We start from the raw sequence: 18,649 nt of genomic DNA on the forward strand, positions 1-18,649 counted from the left end.
CTAGGCGTTGTTGTCAATGGTTATTGAATGATGGTACAGAACTCAATTTAGCAGTGCTAAATTGGTTCTGATTAATGATCATGGAATTAAAGGGCAGAACTTAATTTGGCTGGATAGTTAAACAACAGGCATAAATAAAACCCACAAGTAAGCTGAGACCAAGGAGAACGTCCTCAACCCTTTGAAACTTGTGCTACTGTGGTGTGTTGTGCTCTGAGACCCTGGAGGCCTGGCCCACAATCATGCCCTAGACCAGTAGTTGTCAAAGTGTGGTGTGGGGACCTTCGGGTCCCTGAGATGCATCCAGTAGGGTCAGCGAGGTCGAAACAATTTTAATCATAATGCTGATATTATTTGACTTTTTTACTTATATTTTTTCATGAGTCTATGGTAGAATTTTCTGGAGAGTAGATGATATGCAATGACATCATCACTCTGCCAGCTAGTGCAATATCTACTTATGTAAGATGTGTTTAAAATTTTCTAGTTTTAATTTTTAAAAAAGAAGTATCAATAGATGTAAATCACATGAATAAAATCTATTTGGGGTCCTTATTAATCTTAAGTGTGTAAATTATTTTCAAGACCAAGTAGTGTGAGAACTGCTGAAGTAATACCTCTCTCTGGGGTCCATCCTCAACAGACTGGGCTCCGTGCAGAGCCAGGCTCACAATTCTGGTCCCAGATGCTGAGCGCTCACACATCTATGAACCTTGCAGGGCATGTCATGTGCTCATCCCTCCTGCAGCCTTGACACTGATGGCTCCTTCGTCCACTCTCCCCACCTCCCCTGCATGGCGAGTCCTTAATTAGAAATGGATAGGTGCCTCATATAGAGGTGAGTCTGGAAGCAGCTGAAACCAAAGACTGAGACTGGGCAACCAGAGAGAAAAAGAAGACCTTCTGGCTTGAATTGTGTTCCCTTGTCACTCTTGGGTGGCCCCTGATCACCTCTAGGGTCCTTCCGAGGATTTCCCATTCGGGCTCCACTTTCCTCCACAGGCTCCTTTGTCTCTCTGTGACTTTTTTCCATCTCCAGCAAGAGAGCAAAGACATGGTGAGTCAGGGATACATATGTTTGATTGGGAAGCAGAGAGAGAAAAAAAATATCATAGGTCTTGGAATAGGTTCAAAGTCCAGAGGAAGGGGTGAGCTTTGTTAGGATTTATGGAGATTATTAGGGAGAAAATACAAACAGACAATGTCATTGTCTTCATCAAAGAGTGTGTAGATGTGCTGTAAAGAATTCTGGAAAATTTTTCATTGATTTAAGCAGTTTTCATATGTTAATTTTTTTTTTTTAAACAATATTTGCTCCTAGAAACCTTAATGAAGTTGTTGAATCCCATTGAGGCAGAGAGCTGAATGTTCTGTGTTCTTGCAGGAATCTCATATAGCCAGCAGAAGGCAGTGTGGTAGAGAAGGTAGCAGGTGGAAACATGGCATATTTGGATCACAGGCGGAAGGTTTGAAAACGTGGCACTCTGTCTAAACCATGTTGTCTCCTGGCTGAAAAGCTGGGAGGGGTTGTCGATTCAGGGAGGAAACCCCAGTAGACTATGACAATATCTTCCATCTTGAATCTGAAGACAGATAGTATCTTCTAGGTTGTGTGGTGGTCCCTGTTGTTGGAAATAAGGGGATGGAGGGGGGCCGGGGGATGCAGTATCCTCTTGTCCAGGTCAGAGAAGGTGACTTCTGAGGGTCACTTCTGCTTCGGTGTGCAGTCTTGCTGGCATAAGGGGTACTTAACGGAGGGACTTCTACTGTATGAAGGGTGGGAGAAAGGGTTCAGGCACTGGGAGGACAGGGCTGTGGGACCTGAGTTGGGGGTGGTGCTGGCAGGGGACTTTGCCTTATTTCTGCTGCTGCTAGGACATTTTCCCTAGTTGAAAGTAAACTGAGAGAAAGAAGAAAGTACTTTAGTATGACACAACATCAGTGAAGAAAATTATTCCCCAAAATACCACAAGGGAGAAACACCCTCTCTCATCACCCCTCTCTTTAACGTCAATGACAAGACATCCCCATTGCATTTGCTCCGGACACTGCCCACCCCACAGGAGACTTTTGTGGGGCTGCCCCACAGATGGTTGGGACCTGCAGTGTCTGCCCCTCCCAGGAGTTGGTGTCTGGACTGCACTCTGTCCTTCGCCTGGAATATTTTCACACCACAGCAAGTCAGGGGAGAGAAAAGATGTGAAGGTATCTGGGAGGCAAGCCTTGAAGTGAAAGGTAATGCTTTCACTTCATTACCTTTCAAAGGTAATGCAGAATGCTGGCTAAATTAATCAGATCTGTTGTTGCAGATAATCTAATTTGGAGGGAGATTGGATTATATTTTTTCTGTTATGAAACACGTCCTTTCTTTGACTCTGTGTCCCCTGCTCCTAAGACATTTTTTCTCCTTTCTCATCCCTCCTTGGCAACTTCCCTGGACCTTCTGTACTGCCCCTATGACTTACAACTTGATAATTACTTCTTCAGGAACATCAGTGTCCCTTGTCATGACCTATCTTATGTGTTAGAATCTGGGAGCATCTGGGTGTCTCATCATCCTCCGACCTAGGTCCCAAAGCTTGATAATCAAATAAGAGAAATACTCGAAGTACAAGAAGAGCAGAGACTGGGAGCTTGAAAGTAGGTTCATCTCAGCTTTACCAAAATCTATGGGATACCCTGGAGCTGCTTTGTTTTCCTCAATGCTACCTTTGATCTCATTGATCTCAAAGTAACTTTTAGGTTTATAACAGTGGTCAGTAATCCTTTTCTGCCAAGGGTCAGATGGTAAACATTTTACACTTAGCAGGCCAGACAATCTCTGTCACAACTTTTCAGTTCTGCTGTTGTAGCACAAAAGCAGTCATAGACAACATATGGGAGTGGCTATGTTCCCGTAGAATTTTATTGTCGTAGTAAACATGTGGCAGACTGGATTTCGGCCACAACCTTTTTGCTGAACCTTTTTTTTAGAGTATCTGACTTTTGGGTCTGTTTTCATCTCACCGCTTTCTGCTTGCCATCTGTCCTACACTCTGTCTTCATTTTCCAGTCTGTTTTGTGCATCTTTTTCCAGTGCTGTTTCTGGACATCTGTCTTTCATTTCTGCATCCTACCCCAACCCGTAACTACACCATCTTCTCATTCTGTCTAGTGGGAGCTGATTGCTGGCCTGAAGGCTTCCTCTTCCACAGAAGTCTCTTCACTCACTGCTTCTCTTCAGGCTGTTGTAGCCTCAGGGATCCACATGGCATGAAGAAGCCCAGAGCAGTGTCCTTTTATTCTGGGCCCAGCTTGGACAGGAGGAAACCAAGTCACCCACTAATTTCTCAGTGTACCAATATCTCACTCAATTCTCTAAAATACACGCCAAACTCTCTCTTTGCACTCCAAGCTTCAGTTTTGCAGCATTGGGGTGAATAACAACATTTCTCTTTCCTCTGTAAGGATTTTGTATGTGCATGTGATGGGTGGGGAAGGGGGATATAAGGTCCCATGCATTTTTCTCAAGTGTACCTGGGTCCTTCAGTGGAGTTGTGTGGCTATGAGGAGACAAGAAGAGAGAAATCCCTAGGTTGAGTTTTTGGAATTGTGGTTTCTTCTAGGATTACAGGACTGGATCCTAATGCACTTCATATTCCATGCAAATGTCTCGTCCTCACATTTTACATAAAGTAAATAAAGTTGCCATCCATACCACACACACCGTATCTAGCACTGATGTTTTAGGTCAAATGAATGTAAGATCATTTACCCAAAGGCTACTGAGCACCTACTAGGGGCCAGCTCCTGAGAGTGAGGAAGGATGCAGTGATGATAGGCCCAAGGGAAGCTCATGGTCTAGTAGGAGGCACATGTGAGCAAGCAGAGTGAAGAAACAGTGCTATCTGGTAGGTGTTGATCACTATGCAACATGCTTGCTGACTGGTGATTAGGCAGAAGAAGATTCTCCTATAGTGATGCTGTACAGGGGATTTTTCCAGCACCACCCTATGCTCTGAAGTCTGACTTAACCCTCCTCCCTCAGATTCACACCATCCACAAAGTGTTATTGTATTATCTCCTCCATTCCTTAGCAATGATTGACACACAGGATCTTAGAATACGTTCCATATATCCAAGAGTAGGAGGAGAACCTCTCGCTTCACCACTTTCCCTCCTTTGTGATCCCTGGAGTCTCTTTCATCCCTGGGGCTCCTTTCCTTCATACAGGCCTGCGATCTCAAAGTCCTGGGCATGACTTTTTCCCACGTGTAGCCCAGAATTTCTTGGGAAGGTCTCAATAGTGTGAGCAGATAAACGAGTGCCTCAAACAGAGTCTAAATCTCCAAAAAATCTGCTTCTCAAATTTTATAAAGAAACCATGTTTAGTGAAAAATGCAATAAAGGTGAATGCATCACCCTGAAAGGACCAATTTGAGAGGAATTCAGGGATAAGAGCAGAGAGTAATATCAAGTGTCAGAGAAAGAAAGACAAGCTGTGGCTGCTGTCTCTGTGTCCTGACCTGCCCCAAATCTTGAAACTGACCGACCAAGACATCCTCTGTCATTCAGTGGGCCACATTTCCCCAACGGCTGCTGCCCAAAGATTGGCTCCAGGAGGAATGAGAGAAGGTGCCCACTGAGGGAAAGAATTGGACACTTGTCAATCTTATGAAAGGCAAAATTGTAGATGTATTTCTTCTTCACTATCACCCAAGACTGTTCTAGAATTTTTTTTTTGTGATCCCTCCAAATGGCTTCTTCAAGTGACTCTGATTCTCCCCAAGTCAGGGAGGCTCTTGTGTGGCAGGAAGGTACAAATTGAAATGGAAAGTGATTAAAAGATAAAATGTGATTAGCATCAACCTTTCACCTCCATGGTCAGCCCTGCTTCCAGTGTGTCAGGGGCTCAGGGAGATTTACTGATTTTCCTTTGCAAGTGCCCAGATGGTGCACTGAAGTTAGAATAGTACACGGGAAGCACTCTCCATCAGACCCACATGTATCTTTTTCCATGCTTTGGTCTTCTACTCAAAACCCTGAGAAACATTGCTGATCTTTTTGCAGTAGCCAAATTAGACTTTTCAGTGCAAAGAGGGAGTGTGACACATGTGTTCATAAAAAGTGGCATAAGATACCCTGGATGCAGTAAACTCATGGAATTCCCCATAATTTCTGAGCCTGGTTTGAGTCCAGGATAAAAGGACTCAGGCTGGGGCCCTCCCTGTGCTTTTCTATCTTCAGGGACAGGAGCAGCTCACTGTGTGAGGTGGCCCCGGCTTTCTGGCAGGGTAGATGGAGGCTCCTGGTCTTTCTACTCAAATTCCCTGGTAGGGTACAGCACCCTATGTATTTTGACACTAAATCTGCTTTGTAGATGGATGTAGAGGAGTTGATGTGGGTAAATACTGATTTGGTAAGGAAACGGAAATGAGAAAATACTTACTATTAAAAGGACATTAGAAATTTGGGTGTTGGTTTAAAGATACATAGTGTAAATATTTGTCAAAACTCATTAAACTGTGCACTTAAAACCTGCGCATTTTATTGTAAGAAATTATCTCTTAATTTCAAAAAGAAAATGAGAGATATCATGAGATACAATATTTCACGTAAGAAAATTGGGGTCCAGAGATGTCAGGTCACATGAATGGTTTGTGGCATAGTCAGGACCAGAACCTGGCTACCCTCATTGTTGGTCCAGTTCTTCTTGTACTTCATTGATGTCTTTCATCATCCGTGGCTTGAAAATAAACTTAAGACTGCAGAACACAGTGGACTGTAGAATATCCCTGTATTCCTATATCTGACATGGTTAACTTTGAAGGAATTCTTCTTTAGAACTCTCTTGATTTGGAAATGAGTAGTTTTCAGAACATCCTTCATGGAGGGTATGCTCAGGAAAAGTGGAAAGAGAGATAGGGAAAAGGATGTATTTACATAGGGGTGTGTGCTTTGAGAGCCAACAGAAAGAGAAGGAAGATGCTTTAGAAATTTTCTGCTAAGGACAGGTTCAGTAAGCCTGGGATGACAGAAACCAGCCTTCCTCCCTGGGAGAATCTCTCACCAGCATGGAGAGCACTTGGACTTGCAGCTTCTCCTTGGTCTCTGACTTCCAAGGAAGGGGATCCTGAGGGAGACCGATGTGCACTGGGATGAATCTGTGCTCAGAGTTTCTACCTTTCTGTAATGTGCCTTTAGCATTACAGAATAAGCTTTAGAGTCTTCCCACCAGGGATTGAGGACCATACTCCTTGTCTCTCAAATCCAGTTTTTTTTTTTTTTTGCCCAAGCATCTTCCTTTACTTTACTTTTCTCTCCTTTTCTGGTTGTGTTGCAGGAAGTCAGGGACCCTGAATGGAGGGACCAGCTGGAGCCACAGCACAGGAACATAAATTGTGAAGATTTCATAGACATTTATCATTTCCCTAATAATACTCTTATAATTTCTTATGCCTGTCTTATTTTAATCTCTTAATCCTGTTATCTTCGTAAGCTGAGGATGTATGTCACCTCAGGACCAATATAATTGTGTTATCTGTACAAATTGATTGTAAAACATGTGTGTTTGAACATTATGAGATCAGTGCACCTTGAAAAAGAACAGAATAACAGTGATTTTCAGGGAACAAGGGAAGACAATCATAAGGTCTGACTTCCTGGGAGATCGGGCAGAATACAGCCATATTTTTCTTCTTGCAGAGAGCCTATAAACAGACGTGCATAGGGAAGATATCGCTAAATTCTTTTCCTAGCAAGAAATAATAATAATTAAGACCCTGGGAAAGGAATGTATTCCTGGGGCGAGGTCTGTAAATGGCCGCTCTGGGAATGTCTGTCTTATGCGGTTGAGATAAGGACTGAAATACACCCTGGTCTCCTGCAGTACCCTTAGGCTTATTAGGGTGGGGAAAAAACCCCACCCTGGTAAATTTGAGGTCAGACCGGTTCTCTGCCCTCGAACCCTGTTTTCTGTTGTTTAAGATGTTTATCAAGCCAATACATGCACAGCTGAACATAGACCCTTATGAGTAGTTCTAAATTTGTCCCTGTCCTGTTTCCTCAGAAGCATGTGATCTTTGTTCTCCTTTTTGCCCTTTGAAGCATGTGATCTTTGTGACCTACTCCCCATTTGTACACCCTCCCCACCAACTTTCTAAAGCCTTAATAAATGGTTTTGTGACTCCGGTGGGCATCACAGTCCTACCAATATGTGATGTCACCCCCAAAGTCCCAGCTGTAAAATTCCTCTTTGTACTCTTTCTCTGTATTTCTCAACTGGCTGACACTTGTGGAAAATAGAAAGAACCTATGTTGAAATATTGGGGGTGGGTTCCCCCGATATGGTTGCCCAGGGTTTCTCTGCTAGTTTCCTAATTTGTCTCATGTGTCAGGTATTTTCATATTCTCTTAACAACTGCAGTGTCCTTCCTCCACTCCAGACTCTTCTGTCCTGCTTCGTCTACTTTGAACTTGATCCCACTGTTAATGTCCCTATTAGAATACTGAGGTCAGGACAGGGAAAGTATCTAACTAGGGCAGGAGACCATGCCTGGTATTTTTACAACTAGGAAAATGTTGGTATGTCCTCTCAGTAACTCATATTGTGGTTAGATGTTGCCAGTGCTGGATCCCATAGGCTGGTGGTTGTGCCCAAATGACAGGTGGTGCTATGCATTGAATGTGTCACCCCAAAATTTATCTGTTGAAATTCTAACTTCAAGGTGATAGTATTAGGAGGTGGGGCTTTTGAGGGTGATTAGATTGTGGGAGTAGAACCCTCATGAATGGATTGGTGTCCTTATAAAAAAGGCCCAAGGGAGCCTCCTTACCCCACTACCCTGTGAGGACACAGTGAGAAGGCACCTTCTATGAACCAGGAGGAAGTGCCCCCTGCCAACTAGACACTGAATATGATGGCACCTTGATATTGGACTTTCCAGACAAATTTTGTTGTTTATAAGCTTCCCAATATATGGAAGTTTGTTATAGTAGCTTAGACAGACTAAAAGAGATGGGAAGGACTTTGCCTCTGAGGATGTGATGGAGCTCCTGATGATTAATGCAGATTGTGCACCTCTGAAGAAATCTGTCTCCTGTTTCTTGCAGATGTGCTTAAATCTGGAATAATGTTCTATCAGCAGTAACAACAGTGCAATGTCCACTGCCAGCCTCCTCTCCAGGGCTCTAGCCCTATCCTCCAAAGGCCCCTGTGCTCTGCCCTCCAAACTTCCTGTGCCATCTTCTCCATCTCCTGGCCAGTAGAAGAGCCACACTGTGCTATTGCCCCATGTCAATAGGAATACCTGTCAAAGCAGAAGTAATACTCTTTGGAATTATCCTTTCCCAAATGTGGGCGTGAATAGCTGGAGCCTCTCCCTTTTTGTTATCTTTCCACAAACAGCCTTGAATCCCAAAGATCCATAAGAAGCTTCAAGATTAACTCATTGAACACAAGGAGAATTGAGTTTTCTGATTTATCAGCTGGTGTTCAAGTGGTTCTTTCCTGTACCTCCAAGAAGACATGAAAGGGTTTGGGAAGATGTGAAAAGTTCTCAGGAATCTGCTTGGAGGATAGACGTGTCTGTCCTTTCCTTTCTACCATAGTCTGCTACAAATTAGGATCAATTTTACACCTTTGGCTACTCTCTTTACTGATGTGATCCCTTAACATTCAACATTCATCACATAGGTTAGGGAAGGGGCTCTGATGGGAAAGATATCCAGATCTCATGAACCATATCATTTTCTGATAGACTAAAATAATTATCATAGTTTGACAAAAGAATCCCCTTTGAGGTTAACACTGACTGAAGGGTACCTTCTTTGTATCATGCACCTCAAATAAATTGGTAAAACTGTGCCTCTTGCTCCCTTCAATGGGGGTCATTTTAAACTTCTGCCTATGACAAAGGTGCACTTAAAGAAGAGCCATTATGTTATTTTGTTTTTCACTTCTGCTTCCATAATTACCTTTCTCACAATTATAATACAATCCTATCTTTCACCCATGTAAAATTTTACTCTAGTAAATTTCACATGTGTAAAAACCTACTGAATGCTACATCTTGTTGTCCAATGGGATTTTAATGATTGGGAAAGAAATATTCTTCCAATGTGATTTCTAAGTTTTGATTCCCAGGAAAATTGAAGGAATATAAATCAAGTTTTTAGTTATTTAAAATCAATTGTAAATATCTATATCTGTAATAAATGCTGTGGTGCATCACCCAGATCCTCCGCTTCAGGACTGAAACCCTCATAATTACAACTTCCCAAGAGTTTCTGATGGTTCAAGCTGAGTTCCTTATGGAAATTTCTCTTGGTCAACTGGAACATACTCTTTTGAGGTTAAGCCTCTTTTCAGGAGTAGCCACTTCCAAAGGCCTGTTGAGGCACGAATGCAAAGACCTTACTGTCAGACTTTGCCAAAGGGTTCTCCCAACCACAGAGCTCTCTTTTGCAGTTGTAATAAAGAGGTTTAACTTCTGTCTTTGCCCAATTTTGTCTCTGTCACCCTCTGGCAGGTTTTACCCTGAAAGCACCCCCCAGTATGCTTCTTGCTTGTGATTTTTCCTTTTCAGAGCATGTTTCCTGGTAAATATGACTTAAGATAATCACTATACAAATTTTGGCATAACTTGAGAAGAGTGCGTAGAATTTAGTGCCATTGCTAAGATACAAATCCTTTCATTTTACTTTACCTATCTATGTATAGGTGATGCCTTCCTCATCAGATCCCCTTTGCCAGAACGATGTACCCACCCCCTAGCTGCTATTGAGTATTGGCTGTCAATGGCAAATAGTAGCCCCCTGGTTGATCAGTTCACTGGAGCTGCCTTGCCTGGGAGGCTGCACTTTTTCACTCTTGTTACAGGCCACCCTTTTGTCTTTACACATGACATCTCTATCATGCAGTTTATTGTTTTTACACATCTGTATCTCTATAGTGCAGCTTATTTTCAACAACTTTCTTTTGTGGGTCAGACAAAAGCTAGGCTTTATCTCAGCCCATACGTTTGCTTGACATATACACTTTCTTGTTCTGTTTCTTTCACTATCCCTTACAGTTGTTTGTTTGTTTTTAAATACTTCCTTACTAAATTGTATGTCTTGGCAACCTCACTCATCTCTGCCAGGAAACCCAACTTGAGTAGCCACATAAACAAGTTTCCTTAGTTACTTACATATAAAAAGATGAAAACTATCAACAGATAATATTTTTCTATGATTTTATGAAGTAATTGAAAACAAAAAAGAGACAGCTCGTATAAGTTCATTAAATGTTTCTAATAAAACTTTAAATATAATTATCTATAAAATATAAGTATATTTTATTTGGTAACATGAACAATAATAATTATTAATACTAATAAGTATAATGATGTCTGACTTAGAAGAATTTATAAACACATAACCTTATAACCATAGGGAATGATAGACAAATATTTCAATTCAATGTACTTACACATTCTTATGAAGAGAGTAGTCAATAAATATATTTAAGCATATGTTACACTAAAAATGTCATAAAGAAGTAAAATGGAAATTCAAGTTGAAGTAGAAGAAAATAATATAAAAATTTCAAATTTAAAAAAGAACTTTGGTCAACCTCTTTCATGAACATAGATAAAAAATTTCTTAAAGACAGCTGGCAAGATGACCGAATAGGAACAACTCTGGTCTGCAACTCCTAGCAGGACCAATGCAGAAGGTGGCTGATTTCTGCATTTCCAACTGAGGTACCTGGTTCATCTCATTGGGACTGGTTAGACATTGGGTGCAGCCCACAGAGGGTGAGCAGAAGCAGAGTGGGGTGTTGCCTCACCCGGGAAGTGCAAAGTGGCGGGGAACCTAGCCAAGGGAAGCCATGAGGGACTGTGCTACCCAGTCCAGATACTACACTTTCCCCATGGCTTTTGCAACCCACAGACCAGGGCATTCCCTTGTGTGCCTACACCATGAGGGTCCTGGGTTTCAAGCACAAAACTAGGTGGCTGTTTGGGCAGACCTCGAGCTAGTTGTAGGAGTTTTTTTTTTTTCATATCCCAGTGGCACCTGGAACCCCACTGAGACAGAGCCGTTCACTCCCTTGGAAAGAGGACTGAAGCCAGGGAGTCAAGTGGTCTCAATCAGCAGGTCCCACTCCCACGGAGCCCGGCAAGCTAAGAACCACTGGCTTGAAATTCTTGCTGCCAGCCTGAAGTCAGTCTGGGACAATTGAGCTTGGTGCAGGGAGGGCTGTCTGCCAGTACTGAGACTTGAGTAGGCGGTTTTCCCCTCATAGTGTTAAGGAAGCCAAACTCACCACAGCATGGCAAAGTGGCTGTGGCCAGACTGCCTCTCTAGATTCCTCTTCACTGACTGGGGCATCACTGAAAGAAAGGCAGCAGACCCAGTGAGGGGCTTATTGATAAAACTCCCATCTCCCTGGGACAGAGCACCTGGGGGAGGGGGCGGCTGTGGGTGCAGCTTCAGCAGACTTAAAATTTCCTGCCTGCCAGGTCTGATGAGAGCAGCAGATCTCCCAGCACAGTGTTCAAGCTCTACTAAGGGACAGACTGCCTCCTCAAGTGGATCCCTGCCCCCTGTGCCTCCTGACTGGAAGACATCTCCCAGGAGGGGTTGACAGATACCTCACACAGGAGAGCTCTGGCTCGCATCAGGCAGATACCCCTTTGGGATGAAACTTCCAGAGGAAAGAGTAGGCAGCAATCTTTGCTGTTCTGCAGCTTCCACTGGTGATACCCAGCAAACAAGGTCTGGAGTGGACCTCCAGCAAACTCCAGCAGACCTGCAGAAGAGGGGCCTGACTGTTAGAAAGAAAACTAACAAACAGAGAGCAATCACATCAACATCAACAAAGAGGACACACACTCAAAAACCCCATCAAAAGGGCATCAGCATTAAAGATCAAAGGTGGATAAATCCATGAAGATGAGGAAAAACCAGCACAAAAATGATGAAAATTCCAAAAACAAGAATGCCTCTTCTCCTCCAAATGATCACAACTCCTCTCCAACAAGGGCATAAAATTGGACGGAGAATGAGTTTGACGAATTGACAGAAGTAGGCTTGAGAAGGTCGGTAATAACAAACTCCTCTGAGCTAAAGGAGCATGTTCTAACCCTATGCAAGGAAACTTGATAGAAGGTTACAGGAATTGCTAACTAGAATAACCAGTTTAGAGAAGAAGATAAATGACCTGATGGAGCTGAAAAACACAGCATGAGAACTTCGTGAAGTGTACACAAGTATCAATAGCCAAATCAATCAAGGGGAAGAAAGGATATCAGAGACTGAAGATCAACTTAATGAAATAAAGCATAAAGACAAGATTAGAGAAAAAAGAATGAAAAGGAAAAAACAAAGCCTCCAAGAAATATGGGACTATGTGAAAAGACCAAACCTAGGATTGATTGGTGTGTGTGAAAGTGATGGGGAGAAGGGAGCCAAATTGGAAAACACACTTAAGGATGTTATCCAGGAGAACTTCCCCAACTTAGCAAGTCAGGCCAACATTTAAATTTGGGAAATACAGAGAACACCCCTAAGATTCTCCTCGAGAAGAGCAACCTCAAGACAAATAATTGTCAGATTCTCCAAGGTTGAAATGAAAAAAAAAAAAAAAAAAGAATGTTAAGGGCAGCCAGAGAGAAAGGTCAGGTTACCTACAAAGAGAAGCCCATCAGACTAACAGCGTATCTCTCTGCAGAAACCCTGCAAGCCAGAAGAGAGTGGGGGCCAATATGCAACATTCTTAAATAAAAGAATTTTCAACCCAGAATTTCATATCGAGCCAAACTAAGTTTCATAAGTGAAGGAGAAATAAAATCCTTTACAGACAAGCAAATGCTGAGTGGTTTTGTCATCACCAGACCTACCTTACGAGAGCTCCTGAAGGAAGCACTAAATATGGAAAGGAAAAAATGGTACCAGCCACTACAAAAACATACCAAAATATAAAGACCAACGACACCATGAAGAAACTGCATTAACTAATGTGCAAAATAACCAGCTAGCATCATGATGACAGGATCAAATTCACACATAACAATATTAACCTTAAATGTAGATGGGCTAAATGTCCCAATTACAAGACACAGTCTGACAAATTGGATAAAGAGTCAAGACCCATTGGTGTGTTGTATTCGGAGACCCATCTCATTTGGAAAGACACACATAGGCTCAAAATAAAGGGATGTTGCAAATGGAAAAAAAAGAGCAGGGATTGCAATCCTAGTCTCTGATAAAACAGACTTTAAACCAACAGAGATCGAAAAAGACAAAGAGGGGCATTACATAATGGTAAAGGGATCAATGCAATAAGAAGAGCTAACTATCCTAAATATATCTGCACCCAATACAGGAACACCCAGATTCATAAAGCAAGTTCTTAGAGATGCACGAAGAGACTTAGACTCCCACACAATAGTAGTGGGAAACTTTAATATTAGACACTGTCAATATTAGACAGATGAATGAGACAGAAAATTAACGATATTCAGGACTTGAACTCAGCTCTGGACCAAGCAGACCTAATAGACATCTACAGAACTCTTCACCCAAAATCAACAGAGTGTACATTCTTCTCACCACCACATAGCACTCATTCTAAAATTGGCCACGTAATTGGAAGTAAAACACTCCTCAGCAAATGCAAAAGAATCGAAATTATAACAAACACCCTCTCAGACCACAGTGCAATCAAATTAAAAGGTAGGATTGAGAAATGCACTCAAATCCAAACAACTACACGGAAACTGAAAAACCTACTACTGAATGATTACTGGGTAAATAACGAAATTAAGGCAGAAATAAATAAGTTCTTTGAAACCAATGAGAACAAAGGTACAATGTACCAGAATCTCTGGGACACAGCTAAAACAGCATGAAGAGGGAAATTTATAGCATTAAATGCCCACATCAGAAAGCAGAAAAGGTCTAAAACTGACACCCTAACATGATAGCTAAAAGAACTAGAGAAGCAAGCGCAAATTCAAAAGCTAGTAGAAGATAAGCAATAACCAAGATCTGACAGAACTGAAGGAGACAGAGACATGAAAAACCCTTCAAAAAACAACAAATCCAGGAGGTGATTTTTTGAGAAGATTAACAAAATAGATAGACTGCTAGCCAGAGTAACAAAGAAGAAAACAGAGAAGAATCAAATAGACACAATAAAAAATTGTAAAGGGGGATATCACCACTGATCCCACAGAAATACAAACTACTATCAGAGAATACTATAAACACCTCTATGTAAATAAACTAGAAAATCTAGAAGAAATGGATGCATTCCTGGACACATACACACTCCCAAGTCTAAACCAGGAAGAAGTCGAACCCCTGAGTAGACCAATAACAAGTTCTGAAATTGAGGCAATAATTAATAGCCTACCAACCGAAAAAAAAAAAAAAAGCCCAGGACCAGAAGGATTCACAGTCAAATTCTACCAGAGGTACAAAGAGGAGCTGGTACCATTCCTTCTGAAATGATTCCAAACAATGGAAAAGGGGGAATCCTCCCTAACTCATTTTATGAGGCCAGCATCATCCTGATACCAAAACCTGGCAGAGACACAACAAAAAAAGAAAGTTTCAGGCCAATATCCCTGATGAACATTGATGTGAAAATCCTCAATAAAATACTGGCAAACTGAATCCAGCAGCACATCAAAGAGCTTATCCACCATGATCAGGTCAGCTTCATCCCTGGGATGCAAGGCTGGTTCAACATATGCAAATCAATAAATGTAATCCATCACGTAAACAGAACCAATGATTAAAAACTACACGATTATCTCAATAGATGCAGAAAAGGCCTTCAATAAAATTCAACATCGCTTCATGCTGAAAACACTTAATAAACTAGGTATTGATGGGATGTATCTCAAAATAATAAGAGCTATTTATGACAAACCCACAGCGAATATCATACTGAATGTGCAAAAACTGGAAGCATTACCTTTGAAAACCTGCACAAGACAGGTATGCCCTTTCTCACCACACCTATTCAAGATAGTATTGGAAGTTCTGGCCAGGGCAATCACGCAAGAGAAAGAAATCAAGTGTATTCATACAGGAAGAGGGGAAGTCAAATTGTCTCTGTTCGCAGATGACATGACTGTATATTGAGAAAACCTCATCATCTCAGCCCAAAAACTCCTTAAGCTGATAAGCAACTTCAGCAAAGTCTCAGGACACAAAATCAATGTGTAAAAATCACAAGCATTCCTATACACCAATAACAGATGAACAGACAGCCAAATCGTTAGTGAACTTCCATTCAAAATTGCTACAAAGAAAATAAAATACCTAGGAATACAACTTACAAGGGACTTGAAGGACCTCTTCAAGGAGAACTAGAAACCACTGCTCAACAAAATAAAAGAGGATAACCACAAACCACTGCTCAAGGAAATTAGAGAGGACACAAACAACTGGAAAAAATTCCATGCTCATGGATAGGAACAATCAATATAGTGAAAATGGCCATACTGCCTAAAGTAATTTAGAGATTCAATGCTATTCCCATCAAGCTACCATTGACTTTCTTCACTGAATTAGAAAAAAGTACTTTAAATTTCATATGGAACCAAAAAAGAGCCCACATAGCCAAGACAATCCTAAGCAAAAAGAATAAAGCTGGAGGCATCATGCTACCTGACTTCAAACTATACTACAAGGTTACAGCAACCAAAACAGCATGGTACTGGTGCCAAAACAGATATATAGACCAATGGAACAGAACAGAGGCCTCAGAAATAATTCCACACATCTTCAACTATCTGATCTTCGACAAACGTGACAAAAACCAGCAATAGGGAAGGAATTCCCTATTTAATAAAAGGTGCTGGAAAACTTTCTAACTATATGCAGAAAACTGAAACTGGACCCCTTCCTTACACACCTTATACAAAAATTAACTCAAGATGGATTAAAGACTTAAATGTTAGACCTAAAACCGTAAAAACCCTAGAAGAAAACCTAGGCAATACCATTCAGGAGATAGGCATGTGCAAAGACTTCATGACTAAAACACCAAAAGCAATTGCAACGAAAGCCAAAATTGGTAAATTGGATCTAATTAAACTAAAGAGTTTCTGCATAGCAAAAGAAAATATCATCAAAGTGAACAGGCAACCTATAGAATGGGAGAAAATTTCTTCAATCTAGCCATCTGACAAAGGTCTAATATCCAGAATCTACAAGGAACTTAAACAAATTTACAAGAAAAAAACAAACAACCCCAAGAAAAAGTGGACAAAGGATATGAACAGACACTTCTTAAAACAAGACATATATGCAGCCAACAAACATATGAAAAAAAGCCCATCATCACTGGCCATTAGAGAAATGGAGATCAAAGCCACAATGAGATACCATCTCACTCCAGTTAGAATGGTGATCATTAAAAAGTCAGGGGCCAGGTGCGGTGGCTCGCGTCTGTAATCCCAGCACTTTGGGAGGCTGAGGTGGGTGGATCACCTGAGATTGGGAGTTCAAGACCTGCCTGACCAGCATGCAGAAACCCTGTCTCTACTGAAAATACAAAATTAGCTGGGCATGGTGGCACATGCCTGTAATCCCAGCTACTTGGGATTACATGCATGCACCACCACACATTATTTAAAGAATCACTTGAACCCAGGAGGCAGAGGTTGCAATGAGCCAAGATCACATCATTGCACTCCAGCCCAGGCAACAAGAGGGAGACTCTGTCTCAAAAAAAAAAAAAAAAAAAAAAAAAAAATCAGGAAACAACAGATGCTGGAGAGGATGTGGAGATACAGGAAAACTTTTACACTGTTGATGGGAGTGTAAATTAGCTCAGCTATTGTGGAAGACAATGTGACAATTCCTCAAAGATCTCTAACCAGAAATACCATTTGACCCAGCAATCCCATTACTGGGTATATACCCAAAGGATTATAAATCATTCTACTACAAAGACATGTGCACATGTATGTTTATTGTAGCACTATTCATAATAGCAAAGACTTGGAAACAACCCAAATGCCCATCAATGATAGACTGGATAAAGAAAATGTGGCACATGTACACCATGGAATACTGTGCAACCATAAAAAGAATGAGTTCATGTCCTTTGCATGGACATGGATGAAGCTGGAAATCATCATTCTCAGAAAACTAACACAGGAACCGAAAACCAAATACCTCATGTTCTCACTTATAAGTGGAAGTTGAACAACGAGAACACATGGACAGAGGGAGGGGAGCATCACACACCAGGGCCTGTCAGGGGTGGTGAAGTACAAGGGGAGGGAGAGCATTAGGACAAATACCCAATGCATGTGGGGCTTAAAATCTAGATGATGGGTTGGTGGATGCAGCAAACCACCATGGCAAATGTATACCTATGTAACAAATCTGCATGTTCTGCAGATGTATCTCAGAACTTTAAGTATAAAAATAAAAAAAATGACAAAAACCATGATAACTTTTGCATCAACCTAATAAAAATTTCTTAAACAAAATGTAAGTAAATCAATTAAGCGAGATACAACAAAGGATGATATATAACAACAAAGTTGATTAGATTTCAGGAATGCAAGGTTAGTTTAATATTTGGAAAGACATCTTTGAAATTCACTACATTAATAGAAAATGGTAATTATATACAAATCCCAGCAGATTCAGGAAAAGTTCTTGATAAAATTCAACAACAACTCATGATAATTCTGATTATACTAGAAATAGAAGAGAATTTCCTTAAAGGAGTAACTGTAAAAATATGTAACAAACTTTATTATTAATGGTAAAATCTTGAATGCTTACCCTAGAGATTGGAATGAGACAAGGATATTCATTATCTTCATTTCTATTTAGAATTCTATAGGAGATTCTAGATGGAATCACAAGCCATGAAAAAAAAATGCCTGAAGATTGAAAGAGAAGAATACAATTGTCTTTATTTAAATAATACATAATTATGTTAAGTCAAAAGAAAAAAACTGTAAACTTTGAAACCTAAAAAGTCAATTTATCATTGGAAATAAAATCAATGTATAAAAGTTAACTGCATTTCTTTGCATCAACATCAAAATTTAAATTTAAAAAGTTATAAAGTTTATGATGTCATAAACTATCCAAATATATGAATATATTTAGTAAAGATGTGCAAAACCTTTAAAGTCTGTAGAACATTATTGAGAGAAATGAAAGAAGATTTAAATGAAATAAAAATATCACATGTTCTTAGTTTGAAGACTCAATAGTAAAATATGTTATGCCCAAATTACCCTATAGATTCAATGTGTATGAATTATAGTGCTGTTATTTTTGGTAGAATTTGTCCAGCTTATTTAAAAATCCAATGTTAAAATTAGCTTGTATTTATTTTATATTTATTCTGACATAATTTTGTTGGTAGTACTTTACAAGCTTATTTTAAAATGTATTTGGAGAGACAAATAACTAACAATAGCCAAGAGGTTCTTAGACAATAACAAAGTTACAGAACTTCAAGTACTGGATGTAAATGCTACAGTAATTAAAACAGCATGTTGCTGGTGTAAGGATAGACCAATGGAATAGAATAGAGACTCCAGGAACAGACTCACACATATACTATTGCTTGATATATGAGAAGGATGACTACGTGGCAGTAGAGCCTTTTGGATAAATGGTGCCTGGGTCAACT

The 18,649-nt window shown here is 40.6% G+C and overlaps 1 long non-coding RNA gene across 1 annotated transcript in view; it reads right to left on the reverse strand.

Moving 5' to 3' along the window:
• Nucleotides 1-312: 312 nt before the first annotated feature.
• The window catches only part of LOC107001023 (uncharacterized), a 28,497-nt gene continuing 10,160 nt past the window's right edge, over nucleotides 313-18,649 (reverse strand). Inside the window, exon 3 of the long non-coding RNA XR_001448219.3 lies at nucleotides 313-1,900. This is a non-coding gene — a long non-coding RNA (uncharacterized LOC107001023). The remainder of the gene's footprint in view (nucleotides 1,901-18,649) is intronic.

This window comes from Macaca mulatta, chromosome 1 (assembly GCF_049350105.2).
Source record: "Macaca mulatta isolate MMU2019108-1 chromosome 1, T2T-MMU8v2.0, whole genome shotgun sequence".
Taxonomy (NCBI): Eukaryota; Metazoa; Chordata; class Mammalia; order Primates; family Cercopithecidae; genus Macaca; species Macaca mulatta.